This window comes from Ovis aries, chromosome 20 (genome assembly GCF_016772045.2).
Source record: "Ovis aries strain OAR_USU_Benz2616 breed Rambouillet chromosome 20, ARS-UI_Ramb_v3.0, whole genome shotgun sequence".
Lineage (NCBI taxonomy): Eukaryota > Metazoa > Chordata > Mammalia > Artiodactyla > Bovidae > Ovis > Ovis aries.
The window spans coordinates 14607600-14624627 of record NC_056073.1 but is presented as its reverse complement, the minus strand read 5'-3'; the positions used below and the strand labels follow the sequence as shown (position 1 = coordinate 14624627).

Below are 17028 nucleotides of genomic sequence, written 5' to 3'. Positions count from 1 at the left end.
CACCTTTTCCCTCTCCCACAAAGTCCAAAAGACTGTTCTATACATCTGTGTCTCTTTTGCTGTCTCGCATACAGGGTTATCATTACCATCTTTCTAAATTCCATATATATGCATTAGTATACTGTATTGGTGTTTTTCTTTCTGGCTTACTTCACTCTGAATAATCGGCTCCAGTTTCATCCACCTCATTAGAACTGATTCAAATGTGTTCTTTTTAATGGCTGAGTAATACTCCATTGTGTATATGTACCACCGCTTTCTTATCCATTCATCTGCTGATGGACGTCTAGCAATCTCACTGCTGGGCATACACACCGAGGAAACCAGAACTGAAAGAAACATGTGTACCCCAATGTTTATCGCAGCACTGTTTATAATAACCAGGACATGGAAGCAACCTAGATGTCCAAGCCAACTTTTTCACTCTCCTCTTTCACTTTCATCAAGAGGCTTTTGAGTTCCTCTTCACTTTCTGCCATAAGGGTGGTGTCATCTGCATATCTGAGGTTATTGATATTTCTCCCAGCAATCTTGATTCCAGCTTGTGCTTCTTCCAGTCCAGCGTTTCTCATGATGTACTCTGCGTAGAAGTTAAATAAGCAGGGTGACAATATACAGCCTTGACGTACTCCTTTTCCTATTTGGAACCAGTCTGTTGTTCCATGTCCAGTTCTAACTGTTGCTCCCTGACCTGCATACAGATTTCTCAAGAGGCAGGTCAGGTGGTCTGGTATTCCCATCTCTTTCTGAATTTTCCACCGTTGATTGTGATCCACACAGTCAAAGGCTTTGGCATAGTCAATAAAGCAGAAAGAGATGTTTTTCTGGAACTCTCTTGCTTTTTCCATGATCCAGTGGATGTTGGCAATTTTAAGCCACAGAAATTACAGTGGTGCTGTTTTTGTGAAGACCTAGCCTTCCCTGAAGTCCACAGAAGGCTGTGTATTGAGTAGTGGGACAGGAGGTTAGTTAAAGGGGCCCAGAGGTGGCCTGGAGTGGGGCATCAGAATCACTAGGGGAGACTTTAACTGTGAAAAAACCTCCCATTCAGCTGGGTGTGAGTATCAAGTTGCCCAGGCTGATCCCAGAGTACCAGCCAGGAGGAGGATCACGGATGTGCCCATCCTCATGGCTTACTTGCATGTGATGTTAAATAAACTGCTTTCCTCTCCAAGCCCTGGGTTTTTGGTCATGAAAGGAGAAGAGTATTACTGGACAGATAGGGCCCAGTGCTGACATTTCCCGTAATCCACGTGAAGGGGCTTTGTAAACTGTAAGTGCATCCTAAGTCGCTTCCGTTCTTCGCAGCTCTATGGAATGTAGCCTGACTGGCTCCTCTGTCCCTGGGATTCTCCAGACAAGAATACCGGAGGGGGTTTCCATTTCCTCCTCCAGAGGGTCTTCCCAACCCAGGGACCGAACCCACGTCTGTTGTATCTCCTGCATTGGCAGGCAGGTTCTCTACCACTAGGTCTACCGGGGACTGTAAAGGGCTAGACGAAAGAAAAGCAATCTTATTCTTGATGCTATTAAAGTCCTGAAGAGGCAGGCATTCAGATTCCGGCTACTGGACTGTTCACTGTGAGAATGGCTGTGACTGGTACTTTTAGTCTAGAGTCAGTTTCTCTGGCGGTTTCCCTGTCCCCTCCAGCCCAGAGTGTGCTCCAACAGGACGGGCATTAGGGTTCTGAGTGTCCCTAAGCCAGACGGTGGCATCTGTAGAGACAGCCCTGCTGGTGTCCTTCCTCTGATGCTATTTGATGACATTATCCACCGATCAGCTTAACCACCTGCTACCTGTTGTCCTGCAGATAGCAAAGGTCTGACAACATTCTGCTGCCATTATAAAATATGAATTTTTATTTTTATCCAAGTTTTATGTATGTCAAATAGGTTATAATGTAAAGGAACAGTGACCAGTTATAACCTACCCATCCAGAAGCCCTCTCCTCAGGTGGAACATTTCAACTCTTTAGTTATTTCCTCTGGTCTTTACTTCTTTATTATTGGCTCTTTCTTGATATTTTCCTTTGAGACATTATCCATTGACTTCCTGATAAGGACTCTGAGCACTTTGCACTCTGATATTACTCCTTCTATCACACCCCCAGCATAATCACTCTCCCCACCAGTCTTTCAATAGTGTTTTTATGAGAACTTGTGGCTAAAAATAAATATTCAATGTTTGTATTAACATTTGTGATTAAATAAATACTGCTTAGAAAGAGCCATGTATGATAACAGTTTCCTTCCCAAACCATTCTTAATTTTCTTAGAGCTAATCATTGTCACTATTTTCTTTATTCCATTATTCACATTTTTTACTTCGGGGAGGGATCAGAGCTAAGTGAATGTGTCTCTTCTAGAGCACATTCAGCTGGAAACTATAGCAGATTTTACACACTGTCAAAGTGTAAAATTTACGGATGAGCCCTTAGATCATTCCCCTCCACTGAAACATTGGGAAGAGCAGTCCGGATGTCTGTTATGCCTTTTCACCCTGGTCTTCTAGTTTCTAACTAAGATAACTAGAAATTTCCTCTCTGTTGCGCACAGGAAGAAATGTCTGTTTTCAGAGTCTGAGGGAGAAGGGTCTGGTTTTTTTTTTTTTTTTTTTTTTTATCTAGAAGCTCCCTGAGCACAGAGGTTCTATCTTCTCATAAGCCTGAGTTCCTTGAGGCCATGTTTGAGGGCCATGTCTCATCTTGAGGGGCTCCCTGGGGGCAGGGCTGTGTCTCCCCTCAAACTGGGACTCCCTGAGGCAGGGCTGTGTCTCCCCTCAGACTGGGGCTCCCTGAATACAGGGCTGTGTCTCCCTCAGACTGGGGCTCCCTGAGGCAGGACTGTGTCTCCCCTCAGACTGGGGCTCCCTGAGGCGGGGCTGTGTCTCCCTCAGACTGGGGCTCCCTGAGGCAGGGCTGTGTCTCCCCTCAGACTGGGGCTCCCTGAGGCGGGGCTGTGTCTCCCTCAGACTGGGGCTCCCTGAGGCTGGGCTGTGTCTCGCCTCAGACTGGGGCTCCCTGAGGCAGGGCTGTGTTTCCCCTCAGATTGGGGCTCCCTGAGGCAGGGCTGTGTCTCCCCTCAGACTGGGGCTCCCTGAGGCAGGAATGTGTCTCTCCCATTCTTCACATCTCCTTCCCTCCAGCTCCACCTCAGTGTTTTAGAAGCAGCTCTACTGGGGGAAGCTGAGGCCCTGAATGTTACTGTGAAACCCTGGAGCTGCTTCCCTGCCTGTCCTTCCTACCGATGACCTTGGCCTCCCGGAAGCAAAGAAAATGAGCCCCACAGAGACAGCTCCGCCGAGGCTGTTTGCTATTCTCAGCCTCTCAGAGGCCGGTTCTCTCGTACCCGCTTGCTCCCAAGGGGACCTCCCCTGCCTCTCTTTGCCTTCGCGTGCAGCTTTTCTTTCGTGCTGCCGCTGACAGTGGAGAGACACTGCGGACGGCATGAATGGTAGATTCTTAATTTGGAGCCCCTCCAGTGAGTGAGACTTGCCACCCAGGGAGGACGCATGTTATGTAACCAGCAAACTATGGTGGCATCAGAGGCAGCGTGTCTGCTGAAGAGCGTGAGATTAGAGGAGTGAGAGAAGCGGGGAGCAAGGCCACTTCACAGGAGGGTCTGTGGGGCGCCAGGCTCCGGGCTGGCTATTTGCAGCTGTCTTCTGCCTGTGAAGCTTCACAGTGACCAGTGAAGAGGCGTCAGAATCTCTCTGTGGAGAGAGAAGGGACTGGTTGAAGCCGAGCTGCCTAGCGCCAAGTCCTGCTGAATTCCTGGCGCCCGGCCTGTACCCAGCTGGTTGCCACCCTGAAGCTTCCCCATCTTGGTGAGCTGGTTGGGACTGTGCCTCAGAAGACCTGCTGGAAAAGGTGTCCCCTGTGAGACAGGAAAACCAGACCTAGGAGTTGTCATCTCCAGAGGAAGAAGTCCCTGGCCATTCACTCCCCTGGCCGTGTGAGCCTGGATTTCTCCACCAAGACCCTTGGAAGGTGACTTATGGCTGGAAGCTAATCACTCAGTGAGCCCACACTGTCTCCAGCCTTGATAGCGCAGTAGTGCATCATGGAGGGGAATTTCAGGCTATCTTTCTTCACAAGGTACTAGAGGCAGGCCAAGAGTTGGTTGTAAAGGCTTCTGAGTTTAGCATTTCAGAGGCAGGAGTCTGGCTCATGGCCACCATGAAAATGTACCCCTCAGAACTCCTTCTTCAGAGAGTGTATTGGATTTGGCCACCATGCTCTGAATCCCACCGTGTTGGCACTAAGGCCACGCTTCCCAGCTCTTGACCGAGCGTGGCTGGGATGTGAAGGCAGAGGCCTTCATCTGAGATGAGGGAGGGGAAACATCAGGCTCAGGCCTTCCCCTCACACTGGCCTTATCCCATTTGCTTAACTTTCTTCACCTGCGCTACAGTCTAAGTGTTTTCGACCCAAACTTCCTTCCTTCCCGCTCTCCTTCACAGCAGCAGGCCTGTGCTGCAACTTGACGCTTCTCCCAGCCTTCTCCAGCTTTCCCTCCATTTTCCTTCACAGGCATATCTTCCCTCTCGTAATCCTGGCATCTGCTTCTTGGAGGAGATAGACTAATGCAGGCTCTTATTCAGCCCCTGGACAGGCAGAAATGCTCACCGTCCAGGCACCGAGATGGAAGAGACTGGTGATAAATGCTCCGTGTTTAAAATCCATCATGGACCTCACTTTGATGGAACTGGGTTCCTGCTCCAGGAACTGCAAAGACCCTGAGGCTGGAGTGTGTTTGGCATAACTAAGGTAAACAGTGGTAAGAGATGAGTTCAGAGAGGTAAAAAGGCCACGTCAGGTGGGACCTGGGGTCATCTTGGGACATCATCCCAGCCTGATTGGGAGCCCAGGACTTGGCCGCTTCATGGTTTCCTCTTGTCTCTCTTCCTCTTGTCCATCAGAAGCTGGGTCTGTTCCTCATTGGTCAGTTTCTCCAAGGCTGCAGCATCAAAAGTGGCTTGATTCCTCCCCTTCCTGTGCTTCTTAATCAGCAGTGCGTGGTTGTTCTATTAATATCAGAGAGGGGCATGGAAGTCTGGTGGTTATTAAGGGTTTAAGGAAATCCTGGCCCTGCTCAGTCACTGTTAGCCTTGGAACCTTGGACAAGTTAGTTAATCTCTTGAAGCCCCAGTTCCCATCTGCACAAAAGTAATGCTAATAATAGTAGTCATAGCAGCTAACACTAGTCAAATGTCTGCTCCATGCCAGGCACTATTCTAAGTACATTCCATTTATTGTAAGATCCATGTCTGTGGGATGGCTGCTGTAACTAACCTATAGATGACATGGTTAAGAAACTAGCTGGAGATCACCAGATGGGGAGGAGCAAAGGTGGGCTGCAGACCCACGTGGTCTTTCTTCCCAGATCCTGTGTTATCCTGCCCTGAGTGCTCATCTTACAGCTGTCGGGAGAGCCATCTGAGAAAGTCCTGTGTCCTTTAGGAAATGTCCACAGTCCCGACACATGCCTGGGTTCTGATTCCCGTGCTCTCTAGGACAGTGTGTATAAATACACAGAACACTTTGTCCTTTCATCTGTCATTCAGGAGGACATACTTATTGGGGACCTCTTATGTGCCAAGCAGTGTCACAGGTGCTAGATAGAGCAGAGACCAAGCCAAATCTGCCCTTGACCCCCTGAAACGTACAGTCTAGAGGAGAAGAGAGACATTAAGCAGATAATTATGTAGATGATTAATTACAGTCAGGGTCTGCGCTGTAGAGAGAAGCAGGGGTTAGTGAGAAAATGTAACAGGGTGACTTGAACTGAGTGGGAGTAATTGACCCTAATACTTAGCCCCTGCCAACTTCCATGTGATCCTGTCTAATGGAAGAGACACAGCCCCGCCTCAGGGACCCCAGTCTGAGGGGAGACACAGCCCCACCTCAGGGAGCCCCAGTCTGAGACGAGATACAGCCCCACCTCAGGGAGCCCTAGTCTGAAGGAGAGAGGAGTCCTCCCTGCTTGTATAACAAAAGGGGAACTGCTAAGGTGCCTAACTCTGACTACTGCTGAGGTCAGCGAGCAGGACACGAGGAAAAGCAGTCTGTGGTCAAGGCTGAAGATGTCTTGTTGGAAGGGCTCAGGCTGGCATTTAGGGGTCCTGCCCAGCATAGGCCAAGTATACCTCAGGAGGATCAGCTTTCAGTGACCTTGTGGGTAAGGAGGACACAGGCAGAGGTAGAAATAAGGGCAGGTAACAAAGTTAAGTGACCCAGCGTGCGTACTAAATGGATTAGAGGCGTTAGTCTGAGCTAGTGAGGGTCCCCACATCAGTAAATAGCACAGAGGAGCCCCGGAGCCATTAACCCTCCCCACTGCTCCAGTATCGAAAGGTCCCATTGCTGGAGTTTCCAGAGAGATTAATCTCCATTTCCGTACCTGGCTCTTCAGAGTTGGAAATTAAAGTGAAACCACGGAGCAGAACCTGGGGCTATGGCGATGCAGTCGTGCGGGAGCCAGTGACTCAAAGGAAAGCTAAGGCCAGCTCAACCGCTGACTGAACAGCTGAAGGAGGATTATTTTTTTTTTTTAAGAGAAGGAGTTGGGGAAAAATTTCTAATGAATCCTATCCAACCATAAAATCATGTATAAAATGAATCCTATCTGACAATAAAATAAAAGTGAAACAAATTACTAGGTTCTCATATTTGTAGGAGAAATTAATTTCATGTTTAGAATACTAATTGCTGGCTGAAGGGTCTGGAACCACACTCTGCCTGTATGTAGCCTGAGCCTTAGTTAGAGGGGGCTACCGAGGAGGGGCTGGGGCAGCCTGGGCTGGGGTCTTCTGCTTGGACCCTGCCTCGGCTGAGTCTTTCTTCAGTGCCTGGGGCTCAGTTGGTACAACATTGCTTGGCATGTGTGAATTATTTCTGATATTTTTTGTTTTCCTTAGACTGGGATGTGCCTGGAAATATCAGTTGTATCTCCTCTATCAGAGGTGGGCTCCTAGAGGCCACGCTGTGTCTCCCATCAGCCTGGGGCTCCCTGAGGCGAGGCTGTGTCTCCCTTCAGACTGGGGCTCCCTGAGGGCAGGACTGTGTCTCCCCTCAGCCTGGGGCTCCCTGAGGGCAGAGCTTTCTCTACCTCAGATTGAAGGTAGAAAATGAATCTCCAACAACAGGCTGAGGGTTCCCTGGAGGAAGAAAGTCTTGAGGAAAACTACAAACTCTTTTCTCTGGAAAATGAACACACACACAAGAAGCGACTAGGGATTCATAGCCCCCATCCAGTGTCTGCACAGCTTTTCAGCCAGATAGAGACAAAAAGACTAGAGTACAGACATGAAGTAAAAGTCAGACTGTCTGCCCTCTTAGGGCAGTCGGCAGCACGTTAGTCTCATAATAATCTGAAGGTCCTGAGTTCAAGCCTCAGAGAGGGCAGATCCTTCACTTCTGGGGCTTTCTAGGTGACACATTGGTAAAGAACCCGCCTGCCAGATTCTTTGTAAGAGATGCAGATTCAATCCCTGGGTCAGGAAAATCTCCTTGGAGAAGGAAATGACCATCTGCTCCAGTATTCTTGCCTCGAAAATTACAAGGAGAGAGGAGGCCAGTAGGCTACCGTCCATGGGGTCTTGAAGAGTCAGACACAACTGAGCGTGCGCACACACACACACACACACACACACACACACACACACACACATGATGTAGGAGGTAGTTTCCTGCATGTTGTGCAATGAAGTACACATGATGTTTTCCTTTTGCTTTTTCACCCGCAGTGCCTCGTAGTGGGAAATGTGAGTTAAATCCCAGTTACCCAGGGGTAATTATATTAGCAGTTTATCTGTGAAATGTTAAAAAAAAAAAAAACATGAAACGACAAGAACAAAATCAAAGTCTATCTGCCCTGTTGCCCCTGAAACTCCTGTGTTGCTGCCCTGGCTTAAGTGGCACCTGTTCAGAAGACAACTGGACTTACCCTGGTGGCCAAGCTCACGCTGTGATGATTCCTTTTATTGGTCTCCTGCCCAGCACTGTACCAGCGCTACATCCATTCTGGTCCCTGTACCTTCTGGGGATGACAGGCTTTATTGTGCCCGTTTGACAAAGGAGGTAAACAAGATCCCAAAAATTCTAATAACTTACACAAGCCTGCCCGGCAGCTAAGAATGTGAGGTGGGATTTGGATCCCGAACTGTTGATCTCCTCTCTCTCACACTAAGCTTCCAAGCGCCATACACCATTGAGACAGTCAACCTGTCCCCACTCCACCACTCACATGGTGCCAGCTTCCGGGCAGACGTGGAACCTCGCCTGACAGATGCATTCTTGTGGACAGTCCCCCGAGTCTGACATCACCTCTTGAGGGGTATGTGTGGGGTTTGTCCTGGCTTTGGTCCCATTTCAGTTAGACTAGCTGTGTGACTTTTGAGTGGTGTCACACCTCTCTGGGCTCCATCTCTCAGCTATACAAGGAGACATTTAGACTAATCCAGTGGCGGGCCTTCCTGGTGTGACCTGCTGGGACACAGGTGCCTCTCTGTGTCAGGGTGAGTGGTGGTATGGTGCAGAAGAGACATCTTTTCCTGTTCACCTCTCTGTGGCCCCCATGCCTTTTATTCTGATGATCTTTACATCCTGAAAATGCAGAGCACATGGTTCTGTGTCTCAAGGAGATGAACCAGGGGCCAAGTAGGCGTGCAGGTGATACTGCTCCTAGGCTGTTCCCTGAGGCTAGGGACTGCAGATTGGCAGTTCCGCCCCCGGTGCGAGATACGACGCCTGCAGCATTCCTCATGTACGTAGACTGTCGATGAATGAATAAACAAACAGATGAATGATTAAATGCAAGTGACCAAGACTCACAGCCCCTCCAGAGGACCCGAGTCCAGGTCTGAATCCTCTTCCTGTCCTGCCCCACCCCACCCTCCTGCTCCCCCTGCCACCAACAGCCTGGAAGGAAACAGCCTCCCCCTCTGAACTGTCCATCTGTGTCAGCTGCTGGGCCTTTTGCCGACACTTACGCCCTGCCCCTGTTCCCATGCCCGTGGCTGTGTCCACTGCTCCCACTCGTCCTCATCCCCACATTTTGCTGCCACCATCTCCTTCCTTCTCTGATTCACGCATTTCTTCATTATGATGGAGCGTTCACAGACAGAGAGAAACGGTGTCTGGAGGAGGGAGCCCGGCCTCCCACTTTAGCTCAGGGATCCAGGAGGAGGTGAGACACCTGTGCAGGTGTAGCGAGCCAGGCCCTGGGGACACAGCCCACTGAAGCTGCGGCTCCAGGACAGAGCGTCTGGGCTAAAGCGTAATTACCTCCCCATTAATATGTTAATCTCTCATATACAGACTGAATGCCACTATTTTACTTTAAATAATTAGCTGCCGAGAAGATGTATAGTTCTGGGAAAGTCGCTGGGGCTGCAGCTGAGGGTTTAACATTTTAATTAAAGCCTTTCTGAAAAATATTTACCACGGCCTCTGATACTGTCGGGAAAGAAAGACAGGAAAGAGGAAGAAAGTAAGATGAGAGGAAGAAGGAAAGGAAGGAAGTGGGAGGGAGGGAGGCAGAGAAAGAGGAAGGAAAGGGTACAAAGGAAGAGAGGAGTGGGAAGGAGGAGAGGAGCGGGAAGGAGGCCCCTCTGAAATCCCCCCATGGGCAAGCTCACAGTCTCCCGGGGCATTCCTGACTATGATTCAAGGAGCCCTAAACTCGATTTCGAAGAGAATACAAATCCTTCACCCTCTATGGCATGCTCCTGTGTTTATTTTATTTATTTGGCTGCACCTGGTGCAACATGTGGGATCTAGTTCCCTGACCAGGGATCGAACCTGGGCCCCCTGCACTGGAAGTGTGGAGTCTTAGCCACTGGACCGCCAGGGAAGTCCCTGCTCCTGTGTTTCTAATTCTTGTCTTTCTAGCCCATCCACATCTCCTTGAATCTCCAGAGCCCATTCCCTCGCAGCCCCACCTGACCACCTCCTATCACCCCATCATGGACACCCCATCCCCCAGGCAGCAGGGGTCCCATAGGCAGGACACCTGAGCAAGGGGCTACGGCTCTCAGGGACTCTCTCGATGGGGCAGGGACTCTGAGCTGGGAGCAGGAGCCCCAGCTCCTGAGATGTCTTTTTATGACTCTTCTTTTTTTTTTGGAATTCAACCATCAGCTGAGTTTAATCACCAGCTCTATGTACGTGTGCGTGTTCTCAGGCCCAGCATCTCTGGTCTCCCCTCTCTGCTGCCACCCCTCTTTACTAGCCTTAATTACAGCAATTTAGGAGGCCTGCTTAAGATTGCAGAGTAAACCTATCAATATTTCACTTAAGAATGGATTTCTGTCGGATGGTATCAGAGGCCTATAAATGAGAAATATGAGACTTGTTCTCAGGTAGCCACACACACACACACACACCCTCTGATGAATTATTAACACGTGATTTCCTTTCTGTCTCAGGTACTGGCAACAGCTGAGAGCTCTTCCACTATAGACGGAGATGAGCATTTCTACAGGAGCTATTTGCCTAAAACACATTGAAATAAATAGGAGAAGAGTGTGGCTCTGTGTCCTGAGGTTTCCTGTTGTGAGGAGCGAGGAAACACTGCTGCTCTGAGCAGTTCCCTCTTTGGGTTTGTTGGAGGAAGAAAGGTCATGTTCTCCAGTGAAGAGGGCAAGGTCACCACCAGGCCACAGCATCCATGTCGGGACAGAGAAGGGGCTGGGACCCAGGACCCCTGTTGCTCCCCTTCCCTCATCTTCCTCTCACTCCCGGTGGATCCAGAGTCACAGGAGCTCTCTCAACCATAGGGTCTGCAAGCGGGTTACTCTTAGCTCTGGGAACTGTGGATCCTCGGGTAACAAACATAGGCTTTGCGACCTGACAGTTCTGAGTCCCTTGCTAACTGGGGGACCCCAGGAAAGTCAAATCTTCACTGAGTCTGTTTTCCCCAACTCGAAATGGGAAAACGATCGTACCTGTCTCATGGGGTAGAATTAGCGATGGTAACTCTAAAGCCCCTCTACTGAGGGGGCTTCAGGGTGGTCACTTTGGTGGCAGAGATGACAAGGTGATTTCTTGGTGTGGTTGGTTGTAGGTGCCATACCTTAAAAAGGATATTGGCCAATGCAGTTTGTCCAGAAAGAGGACACTAGAGTGCTGAATGGTTGGGAAACTAAGGACATATAAGAGCAAATCGAAAGGACTGGGAGTGTTTAGCCTAGAGAACTTGTGTCTCAGGATGATATACTTGCTTGCCCTCTTTAAGTACGTCTTCAACATCGTCTTGCCGAAAATGGATCAGAGATGTTATGTGAAGCCCCTAGCCCTCACCCCAGGGAGAAATAGAAACTACAGGAAAAACTCAGATTACTATAAAGGACGTTTTAACCATCTGAACTGTATAAAGATGGAAAGTGCTATTTCACATGGTTCTGAGTCCCCATTACTCACCATTTTCAGGAGTGGCTGGCTGACCACTCAGCAGGGATTCATAGAGGTGACTCATCATTACCAACTGGAGACTATGCTTTCAGGTCTTCTGGTCTCTGATTCCACGCAGAGGGCCCTTCATTAGAGCAACAGTCCTTTCCTCTTTCCATCGCTTCCCTCACTGCCCTCCCTGGGGAAGAGGCGATTTCTCTGTGGGCAGCTTTGGGGGAGAATCTGAGTGCTCCCCGCTTTGGGGATCTTCCTGTTGACAGAAAGCACAGATATTCTGCTTATTCCCACCATGGGAGGAGGGTGGCACTGCAGACGCCCAGCTCTGCCTGAGACTCAGTAAGCCTGGTAAATTTAGGCATGAGGTCTTACAGGCCCACCTTGCTAAGAGACCTTAATGCCACAGTCTCCACTGTCCTTCAGTGGTACTGAAGGTAATATTTGGTTTCCATTTTGCTTGACTCCCGTATCTATTTCTCAGAAAACTCTGAACAAGGTGTGGGGGAAGGGGTGTTAGTCACTGAGCCCTTGAGACCTTAAGGTAGTTCAGTTTCCTAAGGTCGTAACCTAGAGTCGTCACTGCCTTGTTGCTTTCAGATCTCTTTCCGGCCTTCCTGCATATGATGCTTCCCAGCCTCCTTTGCCAGCTAGTCTCTTGCTGGGTCAGCTAATAGGAGGAATAGTGGGAGACAGCAGAAAATGAAAAGTGAGGAACCAGGGTATTTCTCCCTCTCTTGTCCTGCCTTAAGGCATCTCTTCAGGATGGCTGATTCTCCAACGCAGTTCCAGCTCCTACCCCACAGCCTTGGCACCCGGTTTCTGGCAACAGCACTTCCTGTTGTCCCGCCTGCCCGCAGGGTCAGAGTGGCTTCCTGCTCTTGCTGACCTCTGGTTGCTTCTGCACCCCCTTTTTGGTTCCTCAGCTCTTCCAATACTTGTGTAACCAGTTTCCTGTATTAAATCTCTCTGATGGAAATACCTAGTATGGGTTACGTTCTCCTGATTGGACCGTGAGTGATACAGAATAGAGTGTTCACTGGGGAAAATTATGCAGCTGATTCCCAGATGACCAGCACTGCAAAGGTCACCACGTGACTCATAGGTTCCCTAGGGATCACCTAGCAACAGTTAAAATCAGACATGGAATATCAGACTGGTTCTAAATTGGGAAAGGAGTACATCAAGACTGTGTATTGTCACCCTGCTTATTTAACTTATAGGCAGAGTACATCATGAGAAATGCTGGACTGGATGAAGCACAAGCTGTAATCAAGATGATGGGGAGAAATATCAATAACCTCAGCTATGCAGATGACACCACCCTTATGGCAGAAAGCAAAGAAGATCTAAAGAGCCTCTTGATGGGGGTGAAAGAGAAGAGTGAAAAATCTGGTTTAAAACTCAGCATTCAAAAAACAAAGATCAGGGCATCCAGTCCCATCACTTCATGGCAAATAGATGGGGAAACAATGGAAACAGTGAGAGACTTTATTTTGGGGGCTCTAAAATCACTGCAGATGGTGACTGCAGCCATGAAATTAAGAGACGCTTGCTCCTTGGAAGAAAAGCTCTGACCAACCTAGACAGCATATTAAAAAGCAGAGACATTACTTTGTCAACAAAGGTCCATCTAGTCAAAGCTATGGTTTTTCCAGTGGTCATGTATGGATGTGAGAGCTGGACTATAAGGAAAGCTGAGGGCCGAAGAATTGATGCTTTTAAACTGTGCTATGAGAGAAAATTGTTGAGAGCCCTTTGGACAGCAAGGAAATCCAACCAGTCAATCCTAAAGAAAATCAGTCCTGAATATTCATTGGAAGGACTGATGCTGAAGCTGAAGCACCAATACTTTGGCCACCTGATGCAAAGAACTGACTCCTTGGAAAAGACCCTGATGCGGGGAGAGACTGAAGGCTGGAGGAGAAGGGGATGACAGAGGTTGAGATGATTGGATGGCATCACCAACTTGATGGACATGAATTTGAGCAAACTCTGGGAGGTGGTGAAGGACAGGGAAGCTTGTCATGCTGCAGTCCGTGGGTCGCAAAGAGTCAGACACAACTGAGTGACTGAACTGACTGAGGGATCTCTTTAAACCTGAGGCCCCCTGATCTCTATGCCTCTGAATCCTGAGTGTCTTAAGGAGGGATGAAGTCATGGAGGCCACGTGGAGTAGGTCAGGCCCTCCCAGGGTAGGATGTGTGTGTGTGTGTGTGTGTGTGTGTGTGTGTGTGTGTGTGTGCGCACGCACGCACGCGCATGCTCACTTGCTCAGTCCTGTCCAGCTCTTTGTGACCCCATGGACTGTAGCCCACCAGGCTCCTCAGTCAATGGGATTCTCCAGGCAAGAATATGGGAGTGGGTTGCCATTTCCTCCTCTAAGGAATCTTCCTGATCCAGGGAGCAAACCCATGTCATCTGTGGCTCCTGCATTGACAAGTGGAGTCTTTTTACCACTGAGCCGCCTGGGAAGCCCAGGGTAGGGTGTAACAGCCCCGGTTTTAGGATCCCCTTTCCCTACCCCAAGGTCAGTCACTGGGTGCTCCTATAGCAGGGTGGGTAAAACAGTCCATCATTAGATGCAATATTTGACCTGGGTTCAAAGCCCTTTTGCCTCAAGCATTTTCCAAACACGTGATTTCCCTGGAAGGTTTAGCCAGTTCCATCCCAGCCTGTCAGCCCTGCCTTCTCCATTCCCAGCTGTTCACTTTGAGTCAGCTCACCCAATCTTCCTGTGTCTTGGCCTGAGTGTCCTGGTGTAGACCATCTGCTCTGTGCACCCTTGCCTTGTGGGACAGCATGGGTTCTGCAGCTCCAGGCCCCTGACCCTGTATCCACACTTGTCCATGCCTGCATATGACAGGTCTTATCAGAGACAGGTCTCTTGAGTCTCCCCAGGTGCCTGACAGCTGCTGGTGCCCATCAGGGAGCCCCCTTCTGTCTGAGGACACTGCCAGCAGTGAAGCAGCCATCTGCATCGCCTTTCCAGGGGCCTGGCAGTAGGGCAGGCCTGGGGCTGCGGGCGCGGGAGATGGGAGATCTGTCGTACCATCTTCTTTCCGCATCACTGTCTGCCCATAAGCACCCTTAGAAAGTTGATTTAGAGTTTCCTTGCCTGAGGAAAGAAGTAGAAGACTTAATAAACTCTCTGAGATTATTCCATGAACACCACTGAAAACCCTTAAGGGTCTCAACCTACAAATTAATCTTTTCCACAATTACAGCCTTTGCCCTCCCCATCACTGTGACGGCCACGAACTCCGTCATCACCTCTCCAGCACCACCCTCTTCACCATCTCGACTACCAACTGTACCATCACCATCACCTTATCACCATGGCCACCACTACACCTCCATCACCACCCCCATCACTATCCTTAACACCCTATGTCGCTCTGGTAGTGATCACCACCATGCTAGCCAATCATCACTGTTATCCAAGTCAACACTAGGAACACCATCAGCTTCAACCCCTTACACATCACCCTCACTACTGTTGCATGAGCGCCTGGCTGGGCCGAGTACTGTAGGGAGAAATCACCGTGGGGTCTGTCATTGGTGACAGGCATAGCTACACAGCAGCTCAGCAGCAGAGCAGCAACGTGAAATCAAGATACAAGGGAGCAGAGCGGGAGTGTCTCCTTTGCCCAGGCTATGCCTTTTAATAGGATGAGCAGCGGCTAAAGGGACGGGAGGAAAACCATTGCTGAGAGGGAGGAGCCAGAGGAGGTAGCCGGCTCCACGGGTAGAGTCGGGGAAGGAACACCTGGAGCCTCACTGGGACTCAGAGTAGCGGAGGGGTTGGTGATGAGGTCGGCGTAGAGGCTGTTGTCCTTCCTTCGGACAGTACACAAAACACCCAGCTTCCTGGATGGGGCCTGTGATAGGGTGATGAGAAGGAGAAGAGCAGCCCTCTTGTCTGGGAGTTGGCCTTGGTGCCCTCCTGTTGAATGTAAACAATTTCCCAGAATGTTAATATCAGACGAGGCCATTGGCAACCATGATGGAACAAGGCAAAAACAAGTCTGTTCCATAACCACGCCTGAACACAGACAGGACATGAATGTTGTGCAAACCATAACGTATCAAGCAGCCCTCCTCCCAGCTAAGGTGACTGACTGCTGCTCTTTCACTAATTATGGTGCCCGCCTCCCTATGGATCAAGTTGACTGAGATACCCACTCACGGGGTTGCCCCACTTTCTGACAGCTGTCAGTCCTGAGCAGACTGCTGTCTTCTTGGATCTTCTGCAAATCGCCTGACCAGAGCCCAAATCCTCCGATGGCTTCTCTCTAGCTCTGTCCTCTTACGACACAATCAGGTCCCTCCTCTCCATCCCCTCCATGTATGTTCTCCCTCTCTGCAACGAGTAATAAACCCAACTTCGTCCACGGCTGGCGTGTTCCCAGGGTCTTTGACTCTCGGGCACTGACAGGGCTGTGGAAGGGCATTACCTCTAGTGAGTGACAGGGTTGATAATCCCCCCACAGAGGTCTTCCTACTTCTTGAAGGCCACATGGGGTGACGAGGGTGTTGTACCGTTGGGCTGCCTCCGCACCACTTTCTGGATCCACCTTCTCCAGTTGGTCATGCTGATGAGGGGACTGAATGAGACCCAGGTTTCTTTCAAAGCATTGATCGATGGGCCATAGAACTCCCTTGGGCTGCTTGTCGAAGTGCTGGATCGTGCAACTTACTCCTAGACATTCAAAACAAAAGACCAGAAGTCTGTTATTTTAGCAAGCATGTGGTGATCATGAGCAATGACGTTTGGGGACCACAGGTTGAAGTTCCTGTCATTCTGACGGCCTTCAAGTCACCAAAGACGCAAGATCGGGGCTGGCAAGCTGGGCTCTGCCAGCTTCCCCAGAGCCCGAAGAACAGGCCCCACTCCGGAAGCTCAGGCCCCTGTGCTATTTCCCACCCTGGGATCAGGTCCCTCTCTGCCTCTCTAGGGGGGGCCCACATCTTCTTCTAGACATCAGGGCACAAAGAGGCCCAATAACATTTAAGGTAAAGGCAATTGCCTCCAGCAAAACGTGTCTAAAAAGGGATTCAGATTCCATATCTTGAAGTGAACAAAAATATTAATCAATAGATCCATCATCCTGGCTCCTGTGTCTCTGAGGTGCAGATGCAGAGACTGCAGAACAATAATGGTTGTTTTACACAGACACACACACACACACACACATACACACACATAGAGTTGTCTCCATGCGGAGGCTGAGCGGGCAGACGAATCTCTTCTACTCAGAGCTTTGCACAACACTCCCCCCCATCCTCCTAACCTCTCACTCCACCCTGTCCTCACTAACGCAGTCCTCTTCCATGAGGATGGTCCTGGCCTGGTGAGACCTTAGTGTTAGGCCCTTTCCTTTCAGTGGATCCTTCCCAGCCCCACTCGAAGATTGTTCTGTGCTTTATGGAGCTATAGCCTCAGCAATACCTTCTTTCTTTGTTTGAACTCCCTTCTACCTTTAGGACCTATTTCATATCTCTGAGGCTTAGAGTTGATGTTGGGACTGGATAAGACTTTGGGGCCATTGGGCTGGTGGCAAATGTATTTTGCATGTGAGAAGGACATAGCTTTGGGGGGATCCAGAGGGTGGAGTGT

General features: G+C 49.7%; 1 non-coding gene across 1 annotated transcript; it reads left to right on the top strand.

Moving 5' to 3' along the window:
• The first annotated feature begins 7330 nt into the window (after positions 1–7330).
• On the top strand, positions 7331–7406 carry TRNAM-CAU (transfer RNA methionine (anticodon CAU)). Its single transcript is given in 2 exon segments — positions 7331–7367; positions 7371–7406. It is a non-coding gene; the product is annotated as a tRNA-Met (tRNA).
• The last annotated feature ends 9622 nt before the right edge of the window (positions 7407–17028 follow it).